This window comes from Octodon degus, unplaced genomic scaffold (genome assembly GCF_000260255.1).
Source record: "Octodon degus isolate 3935 unplaced genomic scaffold, OctDeg1.0 scaffold00033, whole genome shotgun sequence".
Taxonomy (NCBI): Eukaryota; Metazoa; Chordata; class Mammalia; order Rodentia; family Octodontidae; genus Octodon; species Octodon degus.
The window spans coordinates 1,816,484-1,821,398 of NW_004524609.1; the positions used below are offsets into that span (position 1 = coordinate 1,816,484).

Sequence of the window (4,915 nt, forward strand, 5' to 3'; positions counted from 1 at the left end):
AAAAAAAAAAAAACAACTATAGCTCGTCAGGCACACCAGCCCCTTTCAGGGCTCAGTTGCCTCATGTAGCAGACGGCACAAGAATATGGAGCACCTCACGGAGGAAGTTCTCCAGCCCCGAGGGTCTGGAACCTTCCGAGGTCTACCTCTCCCATTCACCTTCTGCACGCCCGTGCGTGCCACCCCAGGCCTCTTTCCTGTCCGTGGACCCCGCAGACACACCCAGCTCGGGCCCTGGCTTCGCTGCTCCGCGGCCACACCACCCTGCGATAACTGCAGGGGACTGCGAAGCCAGGGGCACCCTCGTCCTTCCCTCTCTCAAGGCCCCTTCAGCAGGCCCCTCTGCCCACCTGTGAGGAATCACAGCTCCTGCGCTGTCAGCGAGAGAGCACTTCTGATAGCTAACTTTTTGCTTGTTTGCTTTGCTTTGAGGGGGTTGTTGGTTTGATTTGGTTTGGTTTTGTGGTACCAAGCTTTGAAGCCAGGATCTTTCTATCTTTTATTTTGAGACAGGGACAACTAATCCACTAAATTGCCCTGGCTGGGTTCAAACGCACAACCCTTGTGCCTCAGCTCCCAGAGTGCAGGAAGTACAGGCAGGCAACGTCATGCCCAACTCCAATGGCTAATTTTTTATTTGTTAGTTTTGATTTTGGTTTTTGAGGCAGGGTCTTGTTATGTAGTCCAGGCTGGTCAGTACCCCAGGCTGACCTCCCAACTTACAGTGATCTTCCTGCCTCGGCCTCCCAAGTGCTGGGATTATAAGTGTGCACCACAATACCTGGATCAAATGGCTAATTTTCTTATATACATTTTCATCTCTGGGACTGGGGAGTTAGTTCAGTGGCTGAAGTGCCTGCTTGGCAAGCATAATGTCCTGAGTTCGATCCCCAATACAAAAAAAAAGAAAAAGAAATTTTCATCTCAGTAAATTATTTATAAAGTGTATATTTAAATACAGTCGCAATTTCCAGTACCCTATCTGTTTCCCTGACTTTTTCCATAACATTCATTGCTATATGATGCTATATACAGTGTACTACATATATTTATTATACTACGTGTGTACATATGCACATATCTACAGCGAAGCATACCACATCTATTATATACACCTAGAGGGTTAAGATATACATTTACGTTTATGATTATACAATATATCTACATATATAATATCGTAAATGTAAAATATATTCATATGTGATTATATAATACGTAATATATAGTATCTCGGATGTCGAAGATATCTATTTACATTTATAATTATATGTGGTATCTTAGCTATAGATGCATATATGACACATATAAATATATAACATTGTGAGACATGATACACTGCACAGTATATTAAGCCAACCTAATGTGCTACATCTAATCTGTTACATACTTACAAGTTTTAATCCTAATTAAATGGAACTTTTAAGCTCCAGAATAAAATGGAGCTGCGTGAACTGCCCCCGCCGCCTGCTTTCCAGCGCCTGCAGTCCCTGTGGGCACGAGGAGTGCTGCGAGAAATCAAGCGTGAGCAGTAAGCAGAACATTCCGAGCAGGGCAAGGACCCGAACCAAAGATTATAGACAAGCGTAATTCACCCGAATGCCTACATGTTATATACTGAAAACATATACCTATCCAAAAAACGTATTCAAGTCAGGCTCAGTGGCGCCCACCTGTGATCTAGCACTCTGGGAAGCAGAGACAGAAAGGTGTCAAGCTCAAGCGCTGGTCCCAGCACTCGGAGGCGGAGGCAGGAGGACTGCGAGTTGGCGCCCAGGCTGGGCGACTTAGTGACTTGGCAACACCCAGCCACAAAATTAAAAGAATCCAAACAATACAAAAGAAAATCTCCCACTGGGGGGAAAAGGCAAAACAGTGAGAGAGAGAGGGAATTTAATAAAGCCTTAAATGTTTAAAAAAAAATTAAAAGAATCCAGCTCGGTGTGAAGAGTGTGTGTTCAATCCCAAGTACTGAAAAGAAAGGGGGGATGGAGAGGGAAAAGGAGAGGGAGAAAGAAGAAAGAAAGGAGGCGCAAGGAGGAAAAGAGGGAGAGGAGGAAGAGAGCGAAGAAAGAAGGAACAAAAGAGAGAAAGAGAAGAAAGGAGGGAAGAAAAGAGACAAGGGCAGGGAAGGAGAAAGGGGAAGGGAGAGGAGGAAGGAAGGAGATTAAAGAATAGGAAAAGTATAGTGTGGGAAAGAAGTTAAGGCAATTCATATTAGGTAGCTTTAAAGAACCAAGAGCGTCAGGCCGTGATGGTGCCGGCCTGTGATCCCAGCACTTACGGCCCCTGAGGCAGGAGGAGGGCAAATGTGAGGCCAGCCTGGCGACGCAGCGAGCCCACAGCCAGCCTGGACTGCACACGGAGACCTTGTCTCAGAAGACCAAACAAGACCGCCAGCTGAGGGACGTGGGCGTCTGGTTTCCTGGCAGAGTATTAACAGCAACTGCAGCAAAGAAATGTCAGTCGGTGTGGAAAGCACGGGTGAGGTGAGGCTGTGTACATTTTCAAAGAAAACCAAGAAAAAGATCTATACATTGAAAGTTACAGTACTCTGAAAAAAAGAGACTGAAGATTTCAAAACATGGAGAGATACTCCTTGCTCATGGAAAAGAGAGGAGCAGCGCTGTGCGAAGAGCCAGACTCCCAAACTGTTAGTCCAGTGTACAGCAGGCCCAGTCAGGATGCCAGAGCACACCTCCCAGAGCCAGAGGAAACCTTCCTAAACCTCATCTGGAGCCAGAAAAGGCCTAGAATAGCAGAAGCAATCCTGGGCAACCAAGGCAAGCAGGAGGCCTCACAGTCCCTGACTTGCAACTATGCTGCAAAGCTACCGGGATGAATCAGCGTGGTCCTGGCAACCCAGACACGAGGGACAGTGGACAGCGCAGGAGACGCAGATGCAGCCGCGGAGCCACTCAGCTGCCTTACCTTAGAAAACAGGGCCAAACATGTTCATTGGCAGAAACACAGTCTCTCGTTAAACGGTGCTTGGAAAAGTGGATTTCCACATACTAAAGGCTAAAATTAGATCCATACCTATTGCCACACACTAAAGTCAAAACGGATCAAAGATCTAAATATTAAAACAAAAACGGGGGCTGGTGAGATAGCTCAGCAGTCTAAAGCACCTGCTTAGGGGCCAGGGAGATAGCTCGGTGAAATAAGTGCTTGCCTGGCAAGAGCAAGGTCCTCAGTTTGATCCCTGGTACCACCAAAAACTAACTAACTAAATAAATAAATAAAATAAAGCGCCTGCTTAGGCAGGCGCCGGGGACCGAGGTTCCATCCCTGGCACCACATGCCGTGCCAGCCTCACCCTCAGAGCGGGCTGAGTGACCCAAAAAACCCAGAAATATTAAATCTACTGAAAGAGAAAGCAGGAGAAATCTTGAAGACGTAGGAGTAGAGAGTTCCTGAACAAAAAACAAACTGCACAGGAAATGCTCAAAGGATCATTAACGGGATCTCATTGAAAAGTTATTGCGGGGGCAGGGAGATGGCTCAGTAAAATAAGTGCCTGGCAAGGGCAAGGGCCTGAGTTCAATCCCTGGTTCCTCAAAAAAAGAAAGAAAGAAAGAAAGAAAGAAAGAAAGAAAGAAAGAAAGAAAGAAAGAAAGAAAAGAAAGAAAGAAGAAAGAAAAAAGAAAAGTTATTGCAGGGCTGGGGAGATAGTTCAGTAGAATAAGTGCCTGCCTGGTAAGCACAAGATCCTGCGTTCAATCCCCAGTACCACAAAAAAAGAAAAAAAAAGTAAAGTTATTGCACATCAAAAGAAGTCACGAACAGAGTGAAAAGACGACCCACTAATTGGGAAAATACTTTAGCCAACTGTCCCTCAGACAAAGGCCTGCGATCTAGAACATATAAATTTTTTTTAAAAAATTAGGCCCCCCCATAAGGGCCGGTCAGATAGCTCAGCAGATTACAGCAGCTGCCTAGACAGACCCAGCTTCCATCCCCAGCATGCTGTGCCGGCCCTGACCCCGGAGCGCACTGAGACGGTGACTGAGACTGGGCGTGGTGGTGCGCGCCTGTAATCCCAGCACTTGGGGGGCTGAAAACAGGAGGCTCACGATGAGTCTGATCTGTGTAGTGAGACCCTGTAGACTCTGTACTAAATAATTAAAATATTTTTAAAAATTAAATAAAACAATTTAATTTTTAAATAACAAAATAATAAAAAATAATTAAAAAATTGGCCCCCCAAAATTCAAAGACCCAATCCATAAACAAGCATCTGAGATGAATATACACTTCTCAGAGATGAAAAAATACAAATGGCAAATAAATATATGGAAAAATTTTCAGCATCTCTGGTCATTCAAGAAATGCAAATTAAAACAACACTGAGATCCCATCTCACCCCAGAAAGAATGGCTGACATCAAGAAGTCAACAAACACTGGAGGGGCTGGCTGTAGGGAGAAAGGGGCCCTTCTCCAGTTGGTGGGGGTACAGGCTGGTACAAACATGGAAGTCAGTGTAGGGATTCCCCAAAAGCTTGGATTGGAGGTCCCATTTAACCCAGAAATTCCCCTTCTGGGTATTTTTCCAGAAGAATTAAAAACATCACACCGCAGTTATGTCTGTGCCCTCACATTTGTAGCAACGCAGTTTATATTAGCTAAATTTTGGAAACAACCCAAAGGCCCATCCACTGAGGAATGGATAAAACGTGTGGTATTTTTGTAAAATGGAGTATTACTCAGCTATTTAAAAAAAAACAAAAAACAACTTGAGGCTTTTATAGGTAAATGGATGCAACTAGACCTTTGGACTTTCTTTTTCCCTGTGGAACCAGGGATTGAACTCAGGCCCTTGCGCTTGCCAGGGAAGCGCTTACCCGGCTGAGCCATCTCCCCTGCTTGCAGCTAGAGACTCACAGGTGAAGTCAATCAGACGCGCATGTGTAAGCA

General features: G+C 45.2%; 1 protein-coding gene across 1 annotated transcript in view; it reads left to right on the plus strand.

Annotated features, from left to right (window-relative positions):
* The window catches only part of Efcab3 (EF-hand calcium binding domain 3), a 66,644-nt gene that overhangs the window by 46,128 nt on the left and 15,601 nt on the right, over positions 1–4,915 (plus strand). The gene's annotated exons all lie outside the window — the stretch shown is intronic.